The sequence below is a fragment of the Rana temporaria genome, chromosome 12, assembly GCF_905171775.1.
Source record: "Rana temporaria chromosome 12, aRanTem1.1, whole genome shotgun sequence".
Classification (NCBI taxonomy): domain Eukaryota; kingdom Metazoa; phylum Chordata; class Amphibia; order Anura; family Ranidae; genus Rana; species Rana temporaria.
Window position 1 is genome coordinate 29,740,679 of NC_053500.1, and position 16,640 is coordinate 29,757,318.

Here is a 16,640-nt window from a genome sequence, read left to right on the forward strand (position 1 = left end):
AGTCAGTGCTGATGGGGGAATCCCTCACGCAGATTCGAACCATACATGGCCGGCTTAAAATTGTATAGATTAGGCATCATGCACTTACCATCGAGCAACAACATATCATAAATGGATTGGTCTAAAGCAGGGGTAGGCAACCTCGGCCCTCCAGCTGTGGTAAAACTACAAGTCCCATGAGACATTGCAAGACCCTGACAATCACCGACATGACTCGTAGAGGCAGAGGCATGATGGGATTTGTAGTTTCACCACAATTGGAGGGCTGAGGTTCCTTACCCCTGGTCTAGAGATTATTCTTCTACCATATTAGTTATGCCCTATAATGAAATGTGAACTATCTGAAACCCTTGCACATGTGGATCTTGCCATGTATGCTATTGGTGAGCAACATCTAGCAAGGTGATGTACGGTGCTGTGACACACACAGTGCGTTGGATATGTTACATGATCCTGTGTGCAGTGGTGCAATGCAGCCTGAACAGGTCTTTGTGCAGTTGCTTTATTAGGCAGCTGTGGAATTATGTGACATTGTAAAGCTTAATCTTACAACGGAGAAAGGTAAACTGTGGTGTTGCTTGAAACCCGTTAAATCATCTCTACTCTTGCTTATCTTATTGAGTATTCTGTCTGTGTCCTCTGATGTGCCAGGGAGCAGGCTCCGCACACAGCACCAGCTTCTGGATCAGCGCAAGACCTTTCGAGTATGAAGGCGTCAGAGTCTGAGGAGTGACGCGATTAATCCTTGCTCCGCAGCTAGAAGTGGGACCCAGTGACGTACATGAAGGGGGGGGGGGAGGAATGATCACGTTGCTCTGGTCCCAGACATACAATTGTTTCCCTCTGCATACAGCGAGCATTTGCATCTCCCCGTAGCACAGCAAATACACAGGCTAGACATTCCTAATGGTATTGTTTATGTGAAATTATTTCTGCGCCTTCTGTGAGCCACACACCCATCAAATTCTCGTATAAAGCCCTCTGGGCTCTGTATCGAAAAACATGCAAATCAGTTATAAGAAATTTATGAGGAGCAGAGCTTGAACTGGGCCAATCTTGTTTGTGTGGCATTGTTTGTTACATGTTATGCTGGCATGGGAAATTGGGAATAGAAAGCAGCCATGTTCAGATTTATGCATCTTGACATTCGTGCTGATATTGTAGGCAGTAGGGGACAAGTTTTGGTCTTTCTAAGTGACCTGCACTGTTGAAAATTGATGAAGAAAATTGGAGCGGAGTCTCCCTAGGCGCTCCCCCTCCACGAAGGCTTAATGGAATTCAGTTTCCTGGTGGCACTTTGCTGTTCTGCAGAATGTAGTTTTACGTCTAACTATAATGGAGAGTTTTCCTATAATTCGTTAGGCCCGTACACACGAGAGGATTATCCGCTGGAAACGGTCCTCCGGACCGTTCCCGCGGATAAATCCTCTGGCGGATTTTGATCTGATGGTTGTACTAACCATCAGATCGAAATCCGTGCGGAATCCATCCGCGGTGACGTGTCGCGCCGTCGCCGCGATGATGACGCGGAGACGTGTGCGACGCTGGAAGGTAAAGACTTCCCACGCATGCGTCGAATCATTACGACGCTTGCGAGGGAGGGGATCGGACGGATTGATCCGGTGAGTCTGTACAGACCACCGGATCAATCCGCTGGACAGGATTCCAGCGGATAGATTTCTTAGCATGCTAAGACATTTTTATCCGCTGGAAATCCATCGGCCCGAAAAATATCCGCGGATAAATATCCACTGGGCCGTACACACCACAGGATCTATCTGCTGGAACTGATCCGCGGATAAATACCAGCGGATAGATCCTCTCGTGTGTACGGGGCTTTACATTTTTTTTTTTTATCAGAAACAAGTTTATTAAAGAAAAAGGTTTTACATACATGTCGTAACATCCAGTTCCACCAAATCATAGTGCACAAACATTATGTCCAGTCATCACCATCCCACCTCCCCATGCATGGTAATTGCAACTTAGTTTATAAAGATCGCCCTTCTGCCCACATGAATTGCTTCACCTGTCCCCTCCAACGGCAATACCCCAAATTATTCCTTATTCAATATTCTCAAAGCAGTAACCTATCTAGTACGAGGTCCACCGGGAATAATCCCGGGGTGCTTAGCCAGGGTGACTACTGCTTTTCAAATTTTCTCCTGCGTCACAACGTGTCTCCCACCTTATTAATCCATTCCTTGAGCAGGGGTGGTTCAGCTGCCTTCCATCGCCTAAGGATGCGTAGCAGTGCTTGGAATAGAGCTCTTGCAATGGGTGGTTTAAAATTGTCCTCCAGGTGGAGGTCATCTAGGATGCCCAGGATACACGGTTTGGGGTCAGTCGGGGCAGTCACTGAGAAGGCTACCCACGTGGTGGGTGCACGTGGGTAGGCACCCACCACGTGGGTACCTGCCGGAGCATGATGGGACGGTGATGCCTATATAAATGTGATGCAAGGCGCGCTTCCATCATTACAGCGACAACAGGCGACGAGGCAACATCGGAAGAACAGAAGACCAGAAGACCCTGGCGTCACAGAAGACCGCGCCGGCTGCCTGTTTGAAATCGAGCTAACACACAAACATAGCAGGCAGCCAGCGCTGAAGAAGAAGGCACCGGAGAGCTGCAGAAGAACCGGGGTTCGCCGAGTCAAGAGCGGAAGAGGGGAGAAGATGGAAGAAGCCCCCCGGAGTCCGGAGAAGCCCCCCCGGAGAGCGGAGAAGACCCCCGGAGAGCGGAAGAAGAAGCCCCCCCTGGTAATTGAGCTAATAACGAAGACAGGGGGGGCCTCCGGAGCAGAATAATAAAATATTTTAAAAAGCCTTGTGTTGTGTGTTTACTACATTTTACTTTTTGCCTACAGGTGAATGGATAGGGGTACGATGTACCCCATATCCATTCACTTAGGGTGGGGGGCCGGTATCTGGGGGCCCCCTTATTAAAGGGGACTCCCAGATTCCGATAAGCCTCCGCCCGCAGACCCCGACAACCAATGGCAAGGGTTGTCGGGAAGAGGTCCTGTCCTCATCAACATGGGGACAGGGTGCTCTGGGGTGGGGGGGCCCGCAGTGCGCCCCCCTGCCCCAGAGCACCCAACCCCCCCATGTTGAGGGCATGCGGCCTGGCACGGCTCAGGAGGGGGGGGACGCTCGCTCGTCCCCACTCCCTTCCTGGCCGGCCGGGTAGCGTGCTTTGGATATGGGTCTGGTATGGATTGTAGGGGGACCCCCTACGTCAATTTTTCGGCGTGGGGGGGTCTCCTTACAACCCATACCAGACCTAAGGGCCTGGTATGCTCCTGGGGGGGAACCCATGCCGGTTTTGAATTTCAAAATTGCCGTGGAGTTCTCCCTCAGGAATGTATACCAAATGCCGTCGCTGGAATGGGCCTTTACAAGGTTTGGCTAACTTTCCACATTGTAAAACCAGCCCTAATTTTGCGCCGGCAAATTCGGAACTTAGGCAGAAATCAAAGTGCTGAAATGCTTTGAAAATCTACTTAAGTCCTCATTTGCATACGCAAAGCTGGATTTCAATGAGAAATGCCCCCAGTGGCGGATGCGGTACTGCATCCTAAAATCTGACCGTGTAAGTGTTTTACACATGTCAGATTTTCTGCCTAACTTTGGAAAAAGCCTTTTGAGAATCGTTTCCAAAGTTAGGCACAGAGATACGCAGGCTGAACAGCAGTTAAGTCTGCGTATCTCTTTTGAGAATTTGGCCCCTAGTTCTTAGGCACTTTGGATTCCAGTTATGAGTGTTCTTGAATTTCTGTTTAAAGTGGAGTTCCACCCTGAAAAAAAAAAACATCATGGTGGGCGCCTAGGACAGTTGAGTGTCTTTATTAAAAGTCAGCAGCTACAGTGTTTGTAGCTGCTGACTTAAAAAAAAAAAATCGGGGGTGGAATCCCGCTTTAAGTGATACTAAAGGAAAATAGACTGCACTATGCGAGTACAGTTGCAATTATTTTCCCCAGAGCTTGGCAAATGTGGTAATGCTTCACTTTGTAAAGAATACCTAAACGGGTACAAGCAAAATAAAAAAAAGAAAAGAAAAAAAAACTGCTTGCCGATGAATGATGGAAACCAGCAGAGCTACTACCAGCTACTACTGAGCTCTTGGGAAAATGAGTGCAACTGCACTTGCTAGGTGTACTGTCTATAAAATAGGAAGGTTTTGGGACTTTGAGGCATGAATTCAAGGCTAACAAGCAATAAATGTAGAATAAATAAATTTTATTCTTCTACAACCGTAAATGACACTGTGTATTTTGACAGTAATATGCATAATTACATGGACAAGCATTGTATAGCAGGACCATGCAGGCAGTCATAAAGCAAGTCAACAGTATCAAAACGTATTACATAATATAGTGGATAAAAACATCCTCCACATCAATAAATCAACTGGGACAACATATAGCAAAGTATTTACAGCATATTACTGTTAAAAGTTAAAGATTATTAATTATGAAACATGTAGAGCCAACTTATAGGGCATGTAGCATCTATGTATGCCCAACGCGTTTCGTGGGATGTATGCCCATTCTTCAGGGGTGGATGCTGCATGTATCTATAATAAAACATATGATTAATGTAACCATTGTCTTGTAATTGACCCAGTGAAAGGAAAATTATGGTTATAGAGGGCAAGTAACATCTCTTTGTATACTCACGTTGGCCAGGATTGTACGGCGTTAGGGCAAAGGGAAGTTTGGGTGGGTATTTTCTTTTTAGCCTTTGAATTCATGCCTCACTCAAATTCCCAAAACCTTCCTATTCTATATAAGTAGGGATGGAGTTGCATGTTGCCGTGCATCTCATTCAAAGTCCCACCTTCTCTTCCATGGTTTGGTGTACTGTATATTTGCCTTTAGTAAATCCACCCCTAATGTAGGTCTATATCAAATATTCTGTATTAGTTACCTACCTGAAAGCAACCTAATCAGTATTTTAGGTATGTGTATGTTGAAACATTGATTTAGATCAGTGTTTCTCAACCCTTTTTAGTCAAAGCATCCCTTTAAAATTCGAAAATGTAAAAAACCAAGCAAATTTTATACAACACAGCAACATCCACACATGTAGGACACCCAACATGTGAGGTGATTTAGTCTTCCAAAGCAAACACACCTTTGCATGCTGGTAGTGAATAGTATCCCAGAGTTTCTCTTCTCCATCCGTTTCTCTCCCTCACTCAACTAATGTGACCCCATTGCTACCGGAGAGGGGCAAACAAGAATGCTGTGCAAGTGTTTCATCAGATTAGGCGACCCGTCAGAATTTGTAACGGAAGTGACGTTCTGTCGCCGCCATCTTGCTAAACCCTGAACTCCTCCAAAGTAAGGATACAGAGAGAAGGCGGCAAGCAGACATCTTGTTACACCAACAAGAGTTTTGCATTTTGCACTTATTTTTAACAGTAAATTGAGTATTTATATAGTGAAAAACAGTACTTAGAACTCTGACTGTTTAGATGTCAAATTTTAAAAGCAGTGGCAAGCCTGCTGATCTCATACATTTGCTATTCTGACAGAAGTTTGCTGCTTTTAAAATTCAACATCGAACGACTGAAGGGTGTAGCAAGATGGCGGCGAAAAAAAACGTTACTTCAGTTACACATTCTGATGGGTTGTCTAATCTGATGAAACACCAGCACCCGACATACTCCTTATCAACCAATGACGTAATTGGTTGTTAGGACGCCAGAGGCGAGAAGGTTGTTATGGCGCACAATAAAAACTTATAACTTGGTGTAGCCAAAAGGTAGGTTTAATGCACCCACTGGCTTGTTTAGAATTTTTGGGCAATTTTAAGTCATTTTGCCAAGGCACCCTTGAAAAAACCCGAGGGCACCCTTGTTGAAAGTCTGATTTAGATTGATAACCTTATCTACATTTTACAGTTTATAGAAAATCTCTAAGGCCTCGTACACACGACCGGATCTGTCCGATGACATGTCCGCTCGGAGATTTTGGTCTGATGGTTGTACACACCATCAAACCAAAATCCGCGCGGACAGAATACGCGGGGACGACATGAAGGCGACGATGACGCGGTGACGTGCGCAAACCCGGAAGTTAAATGCTTCCACGCATGCGTCGAATCACTTCGACGTCATGCGCGGGTTCTCGGGCCAGCGGACATGTCCGATCGGTCATACTGACCATCTGACAACGTCGCAGCGGACAAGTTTCTTAGCATGCTAAGAAATTTTTGTCTGCCGGAAAACGGTCGGCTGGACAAATGTCCGCTGGAAAACGGTCCGATCGGCCGTACAGACGACCGAACATGTCCGCGGAAACTGGTCTGCGGACCAGTTTCAGCTGACATGTTCGGTCGTGTGTACGAGGCCTTAGACAGGATGTTTTATCCCACAATTAATGCCCCCGTTGATTGCCATTCCTGGACCTCTGGAATTAATGCTCATTTCACAGCAGGGAACACCGGCACAGCATCACCCATAAAGGACATACCTCTCCTAAATCTACTACTGCTTTCAGAAATCATTCGGAGGGAACTGCCTGGGCTAGATGGAAGCATCCGATGTGCCAGTTAAAAGATCTCGTAATACCATTTTGTTTTGAAAAATCATACATTTTAACCTTTTGAAGACCTGCTAAACTAGGTAAAGATCTGCAGACTTGATGGTACAAATTTGCTTACAGTTTTTGCACGCCATTCCAAACATGCAGGTTTTACACCTTCCAGACCCCCAGGATTAAAATGACTGCTGAGATAACCAGACCTCTGTTTTATCTCTGAACTTGTGTCCCTGGCTATAGTGGATCTTCACACAGGAACTTGAAGAGAGAACAGTTTGGGAAGAAAGGAGGGGGGAGAGAAGCAAAAATAGTACAGGAGTGGGCGGAGGGGAGGAGAACGTGTTATAAGCAGGAGGTGGGGTCCCTGCAACACTGATCAATGCAGAGTCACAATTCTTTTTAAAGGAAAACTCCAGTTTATGTAGAAATTATAAAACCCATGCATAAGGCATTCTGTTATTTGATGGAATAAATGAAGACCTTTCCAATTCAGTCTGCAGTCAGTTGTGTTTTTCTAAAACTGCAAGAAAAAAAAGATTTTCTTTCTCTTGCAGCCATGGAAGCAGTATTCAGCTTGTACAATAGCATGTCCTCTTGTTCTCAGAATTGTCTCACTGCTTGTTCCAGAAGTCTGCACGAATCTTAAGGAGTCACATTGCTTTCATCCCCAATGATGTCTGAATGCTGTCTAAAGGGATGTGGTGTTTTTTGTTAAAAAACTGGGGGACTGATCACGTGAGTGTATTATTATGTAGAACCGCCAAATTTGTTTGCTAAACTCCTTTCCATGTATAAAGCTGATCTGGGTTGAGTGCATTCTTAGGCCAGTTTCCACGGACATGTTCGGTCGTCTGTACGGCCGACCGGACCGTTTTGCAGCGGACATTTGTCCAGCCGACTGTTTTCCGGCGGACAAACATTTCTTAGCATGCTAAGAAACTTGTCCGCTGGAACGATGTCCGCCAGACATGTCCGATGGTCAGTATGACCGATCGGACATGTCCGCTGGCCCGAGAAGTGATTTGACGCATGCGTGGAAGCATTTAACTTCCGGGTTCGCGCACGTCGCCGCATCATCGTCGCCTTCACGTCGTCGTCACGTCACCGCATATTCTGTCCGTGCGGATTTTGGTTTGATGGTGTGTACAACCATCAGTCCAAAATCTCTAAGCGGACATTTTGGTTTGATGGTGTGTACAACCAACAGTCCAAAATCTCCGAGCGGACATGTCCGATGAAAACGGTCCACGGACCGTTTTCATCGGACATGTCCCGTCGTGTGTACGAGGCCTTAGTAGCCTACATATTTCTTGAAGAGCACATTTTTTTTTCAAAATGTTGGTAGTGTTTCACAAAAGGCCCACATCCTACCACCTTGCCTTCAATTATACGAATTTATATACAAGTCTCAAGTGCCACTGAATGACATGCTCACTGGTAAAGTAGAGCTGTAGACAAAACCAATTTTACTTTTCATTAACTGAGGTTGGACTCAGATTTGTGTCCAATTGGGGAGATGTATCTTCACTTCCTGTCCCATAGCCAAACTGGGAGTGTGAGGAAATCCCTGGAAATTAAGGGAAGTCCTTAGGGACCCCCAGGTCACCAGAATTGGTGTACCCAGTGGAACATTTCCCCTCTATTACTTTTCTAGGGACAACCCAAAATGTGGAATATTCTTTTACTTTCAATGATAATGGGTAAGCAGGACAAATAGACAGGGTGAATCTCCTTAGCGGGGGCACAGGCAGCAAAATAAACCGACAAGCATTCTTTTCCCTCTGCACTATGTCCAAAACAATTTTATTTTTTTTAATTTGCCTTTAGTTATACTTTAAGAGCAATCAAGGCCTGGCAGCTATTACAGCCTAAGGCTGAGCAGTGCCCTTACCCACCTTTCCTTCAGCCTGTATAATAATAGCTTAAAGCAAACATAAACTTTAAGTGTAGATCTGCTTACTCTCTCCATGTCTATCTGATATTTGGTAATATTGATCTTTTTCTTTACATCTAAAAACGTGTTTGATTAGTGGTCCTAACTTTGATATCACCTCCAATAAATCCAATTATATATGTGAAATACCTTGTTATCATGGTTGCTATTCTGCGTCTTCTAGTTGTCCTTCAACCCTTTTCCCCTCAGCAGACTTTCCTCCTTTGTTTTCATGGAAATTTCACCATTGATTGCAAGAGAATCACATTCTGTTAGGTAGTGCTAATTACACTAACTGCAGGGTAATTAAAAAAGAGTTGGTTGTAAATTTCTTTTGATGTAATTACCATGATGTATACAGTGACTTCAGCTACTTCGTGTTTCGAATTTCTTAATTAAGCCCAGGTCCCTATGGGAAGCTGAATTCCAACGGCCACAGACAAAGCTCCACAATGTGATTTGTTTCCATCGTTCAGTCTTTTGATAATTGATTGCCATAAATAACACTGGGTCATGTCTGACAGCATCTACATTATTGAACATTTGTGTAGTCCCTTGGCAGCAATTTTGGTCATAACCCATCCTCATATACATTGGCCTTCATCTTCTAAATCGGCATGTTCTGTTTTGGTGGTTTTTATGCGATGGTATGACTTCTCTAGGTTTCCACTCATGTGCATTTCTTTTTTAATGATTCAAATTGATTAAGTAAGCCTAGTGACAAACAACCCATTGTGAAATTGGCCCACCACGTAAGTAAACCATTGAGAAAGGAGAGCATTCAAAAACGCGTACTTTTCCCACACAACACTTAACAGGCAAAATTGATGGAATGAGATAACAATTCTCGCTGTATTACCTTCTCAGCTACGGCATGTAAGTGGTCCCCACCTGGCCATAAAAACACACTCACCCCCTCCATATCCATATCATGGCTAAAAGTGTTGCTTTCAACCTACATTGCCAGAACTTGTAGATCAGTGCATCATGTCCCCAACCCACCCTCTTCCTCCTACAGAATCCCAGTCATCCCAATTTTATGATGTGTAGGATCCCCTGGCCCCTTGTTTCTTGGCCTACTCTCCCTACTTAAATCACTGTGGGGTCTCCAGTCCACCCCTCCATGCCCTTTACAGACTACTGTGGCACTCCCTGTCATCTCCCCTACCCCCTTCACAGACCACTGTGGGATCCCCAGCCAGTCCCCTTCATGAAGCATTATGTGGTCCCCAGTCATTACCCCTATTACCTACACAGGTTACTGTGTGGTTCTGCCATGCTCATTACAACACCAGGATTTATGGGGTACTAGGATCTGGCCCCTTCAAGTAGGTTTCATAGCTAGTGAGTCCAAAGTTGCTTCTACCTGCAATCTCACCCGAGTCTTCCTGAATTTGGGTGGCAAGAAGAGGGGCATGATACCCAAGGTTAGCCTAAAGACACCAATCACTCCACATGTCACACCGATCCCATTTGCCACACTGTTGGGAGATGTCCCTCCAAGCTGTAATCCTGTTGAAGCAGTCCTTTCAGGACCACTTAACAGAAAGCCGGACTGTCCCAGTAACTCCAAGACAGTTGGAAAAGTATGCCTAGTGATCCTGATAATTAAAAACTGTTTGAAAACAAAGCAATAATTACAGCTTATATTTCTCTAGGGAATAATGAAAAATCAAAGACATTTTGTTGGCTACCCAGGGTGATACCAATTTTCCTTTCCATACAATTCATACAAGTCAGAGTAGCATTAGCCATTTCTTGTTGACAGAAAAAACATGGCAGATAAAATGTTGCCTCATGTAAGCAATTGAAAAGTAGAATTTTTTTATTCTTATTTGTCCTTTTGCTGACCAAAAACAATAGTTCATTTTTTTTTTCAAGCGTCAGTCTTGCATGACTGGCCTTAGGTGATACACAGAGATGAAACGAATCCCCCTACATAAGTTGTACCTGTTTTTGATTTTTTTACAGTCAACCAAAACACACAGATCAAAGGCATTTTTCATCTCCAGAAGACGAGGGGCTGGAAATTGATATCACACACAGCATGGAGAGGAGAGCTTGGTTAAATCAAGACCTGAGCAGAGGGAATGGTCACACCCCCTCTACACAGTCTCATAGGGAAACATGCACAGCTGAGGCGGTCAATCACCTTCTGGGGGGTGTGGTAGGCCAGGCCTGAGATTCTGTGGTGTCCGGAGAACCTGTCAGAATTGATTAATGCAGATAGTAGAGGGAAATCGTGAATCGGCGTATCTAGGTCATTTGCATATTCAACGCGTAAATCAACGGAAGCGCCCCTTGCGGCCAGCGTAAATATGCACCCAAGTTACGACGGCGTACTAAGACTTACGTCAGTCGGAAGAAGCCATATTTCAGGCGTATCTAGTATTGTGAATAAGGCGCATAGATACGACGGCGCATCTCTACACTTACGCTGCGTATCTGTAGATACGCCAGCCTAAGTGTTTTCTGAATCTGGCCCGTAGGGTTTAGTTGGATACCTATCCCTGTCTACCTATAGAAGTCTCAGGGTCTGCTAAATTAACGTTGTCTGGCCCTAAATCTATCGCCCACAGTTCTGTTTAGACAATAAATCTCTGCATTCAAGAAGTGTCTGGCGCCCATTAATCTACCTTGCATCGTACCCACCATGCCTTGTAACCCACTCTACACAGGATGTTCACTGTCCCTAACTCTGGAGGTCACTATTAGGCCTGGAGAGGTCCGGGACTTGGCTACTGTGTGAACCCAGCCTGAAGGAGCACTCCAAAAGAAAACATCTTGACAATATGCAGTACAAATGGCTATTTATCCGTGCCTGCTTTGTGTTTTTTAGTGTTCCTCAAAGTATCGAGCTTGTAGCTCATAAATGTCTTTTCTTCAAAGCAGGTTCCTCCAACAACTATTACCCACGCCCCATTACCCAGGGACCCTATACATGCGTGCTGCTCTATATTATCATGATTGTATGTAGTGTACAGATATGTGGATTTCCCTCTTGTGATTACATGTACTGTATATCAGGAAGGCAGCCAGCTGATGAAATCAATTAGCCATACAGAGGGAGAATCTTTTTCTCTCGTTTTGCTCAGTGAGAAAAAAAAAACATCCAGTTGTTGTGCTGTTCTACCAAGCTGCATATTTACTAATAATTTATTAATACTGTACGGCTGGCCCATTCACACTGATACAGTGATTTGCATCAAATTGATAAAATTGGCATGTCTACATCTGTGGATCATCATATTAAAAATGGATCATGCCTTTGATGTCTCTTGCCATTTTTCTGTGCGTTTTTTGCGTTTCTGTTCATCTCTGTAAATCTTACAATGTGTGTTTACAGCACCAAAGTACAGTATTGCTTGTCTGGAGTCCCAAGAGACTCAAGGTCTTTCAGGTTGTTTTTTTGCCGTTCAGAGCGTTTAAACATTGTGACACGCAGGAACAGTACATGCTGAGATGAAGGACATAGAGTCATAATGAAGGCATAGCCATGGCACCTGCAACATCTTCTACCAGCTGAGCAAGTCTTGACTCCAGGCATGAGTGGAATTACAGCAAAGCACCAATTCATAGATGCTTTAGAGTGAATGTCCATTAAACATCTTGTGCTGCAATGTTTTACTACATTAATCCGAGCCTGAGTCTCATGAACAGAGGGGGTCACAGCTCAAGGTAGAAAGGAGCTGCACTTTATTAACACTCGTTTGCTGGTAAAGCGTCAGTGGGCGAAAGCCTCCCTCTCTTCAGCTGAATAATTTACTAAGTGCAGTGTTACAGCAAAATGAGACACGCAATGTTTGTGACCTCAGAGAAATGAGGAGTGTAAAATCGTACATCAGTATGTGCTGATTTTCTGTTCCTCGTTTTTTTTTCCTTTTGGCTCCCGTATCACACCCGTGCACGATTTTTGTAGTTATATAACTTCCTAACTAACACACTCAAGTTCACCTTAGGCTTCCTCTTTTAATATTAGAATACATGGCCTAATATGGGAAACATTTCCATATTGCAATTGTATTTTTATTTCCTAATTAACATTGTAAAATATTTTTCACTTTGGCGGCCACTGCTTGATTCTTACGTCTTTTTTTTGTCTCCCTCTTCTTATACATTGCCACGATTTTTGCTTTGTTCTTCAAACCTCTATCACTACATGTATTATTTAAATGTTAAAACTAGATTTCACTAAACTTTTCATTCAATCTCAATTTTTTTTTAAATTGCTAGCTTAAAGTAAAAGTAGCAGTTAAAAAGAAAAAGTGGGGTTACTGAATAATTTTGGTACCTGAATTGCTAATTATTGGAGTCAGAACATTAATTCTTCAGATTGGGACTTTAAACCGGGCCACAAACAGTTTGATAACAAAAAAAGTATTCAAACTTTATTGCACATGTGCAATCAATTTTGAACGCTTTTTTGCTGTCAAACTGGTTTAAAGTCCCAATCTGAGGAATTCACCAGTGGCCCGTGGATCCCTCTGATGTGGCCCGCGACCTTCTGCTCTGGGATGGCTGGTTGGCAAGCCCAGATCGCCGAGCCGTCATCCCAGAGCATCAGTGTTGTGAATAAAGCCGGCGGTAGAGAAAGCAAGCGGCTGCAAGGCGGAGCAGCAGCATTCATGATGGACTGAACGGAGGATTAGCCTATGTAAAGGTAGGCCAATGAGGAGAGAGTTGCAGTAGTCGAGGTGAGAGAGATAACCAGGGAATGAATTGAAAACTTTGTGGTGTCATTAGTTAGGAAGTGGTATATTCTGGAGATCATGTTGTGGAGGAGACCAGCTTTAGAAAGTGATTGAAAGTGGGGCTCAAAAGAGTTGAGTCCACGACTACACCTAGCACCCTGGCATGCAGGAATGGGTTGATGGTAGTGCCATTGATCTTGACAGAAAAGTCAGGGAAAGGGGCACGTGGGGAGGAAATATTATTATGAGCTTGGTTTTGGACAGGTTGAGTTTGAGGAAGTAGAGTGACAGTAAATTAGTGATACGCAAGGAGACTGATGATGTGAGCTGAGGGGTAGAGGGATAGATTTGGATGTCGTCAGCATAGATGACTTATTTAACTTTGAACAGGCAATGTGTACAGGTGTGCATACAGCGTTTTTTTTTTTTTTTTTGGGGGGGGTCCACTTTATGTGGGATATGTCGGGTGGTAAGTGTGTATTGTATGATTGTCTAATTTTGACGACAATCTGCCTTATTGAGTGCCTTGCTTGTTGCATTTGATCATTTTGTCTCTGCAGCTGCTAATTTTCAAAGCTCTGTTTGCAAAGGCATTTGTTCTGATTGTGATAGTTTAGCTGCTGGGCTGTTCTTTCTGTATTCTGTACTCCCTGTGGATCTAAAAAAAAAAATTGTATCTAACAATACCATTGAAGGGTTATCGGGTAGCGGGCGTAACCTGTCTGTCACTGTTTAATGTTCCCACACCTGACTGATGGCACCTGGGATGAATGTCCAGATAATGGCGCAGACAGCATTATAAGTCATGTGACAACCAGCTCTTGTAGGACTGCATCCTTCTATCCATGCTGTTCAATATCACAGTGGATATCTTTTAAAGCTTTCTTGTAAGGTGTGGTTCATTCATGACCCACTGTGTATGCTTTCCAACAGAGAAGATAGTTTTCCCCTTACTGGCTGTTATTCTCTGGAGGTTTATAAATCCCAAAAGTGGCTGGATAAAATGACATGTCTTTTGGCAGATAAGACAGTTTACTCATACTTATTTAGCAGTTTGCCTTGCTTTTTAAGGCATCTAGGAATTATCAGGTAAAGAGCAAGTCCACTCAATGGTAACATTTCATTTCTAGATGGATGATGGGCTGACACATTTGCTGACCCTACCAGCTTCCTTCCCGACCCATCTTTTGGCCAGATGTTTCTTTGTCTTTGTCCTGTTGTAATGTAGGGGCATCTGGAAACAAACAAGGTTATGTGTTCCCATTCACACAGCATGCCTAAAAATAATAAAAAAATACATATTTGTTACCTTTCTAGTTGTTTATTTGGACTCAATAGGCAGTTTGTAATGTTCAGAATAGATTGCAATGGTCAATGAATGGACACTTCAGGACACATTGGAGTAAAAGTGCATTAACATGCAACGTCGGCAGAACCCTTCCTTTAATTTCTTTAACCCAACTGTGGCCCTATTGTGTTTGAAGTGTGGCCCTTGGGCCCCAGCAGTCGGTAAATGGAGCATTGATTTGTAAAGGGTCACTTAATTGTAGTAAAGAACATGCCCCTAGTCTCTGATGGTCTCGTATAGCATGACTTCAATGTCCAACCACTCCAGTAGAACAATCACTATTTCCTCTAGTACAGGGGTGGCCAACCAGTGGCCCGGGGGCCACATGTGGCCCGCGGAGCCCTCTGATGTGGCCCGCGACCTCCTGCTCTGGAATGGTGAGTTGGCAAGCCCAGCTCGCAGGTTGCCGACCCACCATACCACAGCATCAGTGTTGTGAATGAAGCTGGTGGTAGAGGAAGAAAGCGGCTGCGGAGCAGAGCCCAATAAGCCAATGCTTCCTCTAAAGTGCTGGCTTTTGCCACAGGTGGACTCTATGGCAAAGTTCAGCTAACCCGCAGTATAGACACAGGTGCACTACGCTGCACCCACAGTGTGGGTAAACCGCAGCACATCAGTGTGAGCGACAGATGTTTGTTTATGCCTGCCTACCTCCAATCCGAAAAACAGAAGGGAATTTGTCCCCTTTCATCTGGGCGGGTCGGAGGACTTATAGCAGGGATATGCAATTAGCGGACCTCCAGATGTTGCAAAACTACAAATCCCATCATGCCTCTGGGTGTCATGCTCATGGCTGTCAGAGCCTTGCTATGCCTCATGGGATTTGTGGTTCTGCAACAGCTGGAGGTCCGCTAATTGCATATCCCCGACCTATAGAGTAGTCGTGATCTGTCATCCGCCCGCTTCGCTCATTGTGGCCCTCGACTGGTTACCAAGTTGCTTAAGTGGCCCTCGTTCTTCAAAAGGTTGGGCACCCCTGCTCTAGTAAGTCTTCAGTCTATGACTATTTTCTGTAGCATTATATGTCATAAATATTTATATGTGGCCATTTGGAGACATTACGAGCCTCATTCAAGGACGCCTTTTATCTTTTAGCAAGTTGACAGCCAGTGCTTTAGTAGGACAGCCAGTGTACATAGCTACTTTAGTTTACAACAGATAATGAAAATCCGCCTGCACGGTACAACAGGGTTAATTATTGTACACATACCTCCCAAACCCCTTCATAGTACACCTACCTCCCCAGCCCTCTCATAAACATTACAAAGGTGGGAGCTAAGTAGGATTTTTTCAGTTTTTGCGTTTTCAGAAAAGAGCTAGTAAAAAGGTAAGAAGATATTTTTTATTTTTGATGTGTGAATGGGGATATGTAACCGTTATAAAGTTGGTATTATCCCAATTTGGCTACAATTAATTTACGTAGTATGTAGGGTGAAGTAGCACTTGGCAAGCAGTTCATTGACCTAACCGTTTTCGGCTGAATTTTAAAGCTTTCTTTGCTGCTTTTATTTTCCCACTTTATAAAGGAAAAACAGATGTATACACTAGACAGCTGTTTTATTTAGTCCAGGCAAACTTGAACATCAGTCCAAAAAAATACAAAGAAACGACTGTCCTGGTAGTTGGGTTGGCAGGAGTTAAAATTCCTCCAGCATCATTGTGCCAGTGGTGTGGACAGGCTGCTTCTTCCTGTCAGTGGGCCACCTGTCGCAGAGATACCCCCCCCCCCCCAATATCCCTCCAGCCATCTCGCCCTACTGATCAGAGCAGGGCCTTGCTAGCATCCCTAGCACGAATAACCTCGCCGGAATCTCAGCGCTCAACCTCCAGCAGCAGCCTCATTGCAGAAAACCCTACACAGTAAATGGAGATTGCTGCATGACATGCACAGGACGTACATCAGCAAATTTTCTATTATTTTTTTCATTTATTTTATATATTCTAATATGTTCCCAGAATCCATGTCACCGCTCCTTATATGGCAATGATTTTTTCCTCTTTGCGTTTCCATGACAACAAGAGCACTGCACCATTCATTAGCTCAGGACCGAACTGCATCCCTACGCCGCCTTTTGCATCTCTCTCCGTGCCGTTCTGCACCATCCCACTCCCCTCCT

General features: G+C 44.3%; 1 protein-coding gene across 5 annotated transcripts in view; it reads left to right on the plus strand.

The window, feature by feature from the left end:
* TANC2 (tetratricopeptide repeat, ankyrin repeat and coiled-coil containing 2) overlaps positions 1 to 16,640 on the plus strand; it is a 419,029-nt gene that overhangs the window by 257,408 nt on the left and 144,981 nt on the right. The window contains exon 1 of one of the 5 annotated variants that reach the window (XM_040330207.1): positions 16,250 to 16,640. This exon is cut by the window's right edge and continues 352 nt beyond it. The exons of the other annotated variants lie outside the window; for them this stretch is intronic. The gene's annotated coding sequence lies outside the window, so the exon portion shown is untranslated. Of the gene's footprint in view, positions 1 to 16,249 lie in introns of those variants that run through there. 5 annotated transcript variants of the gene reach the window in all.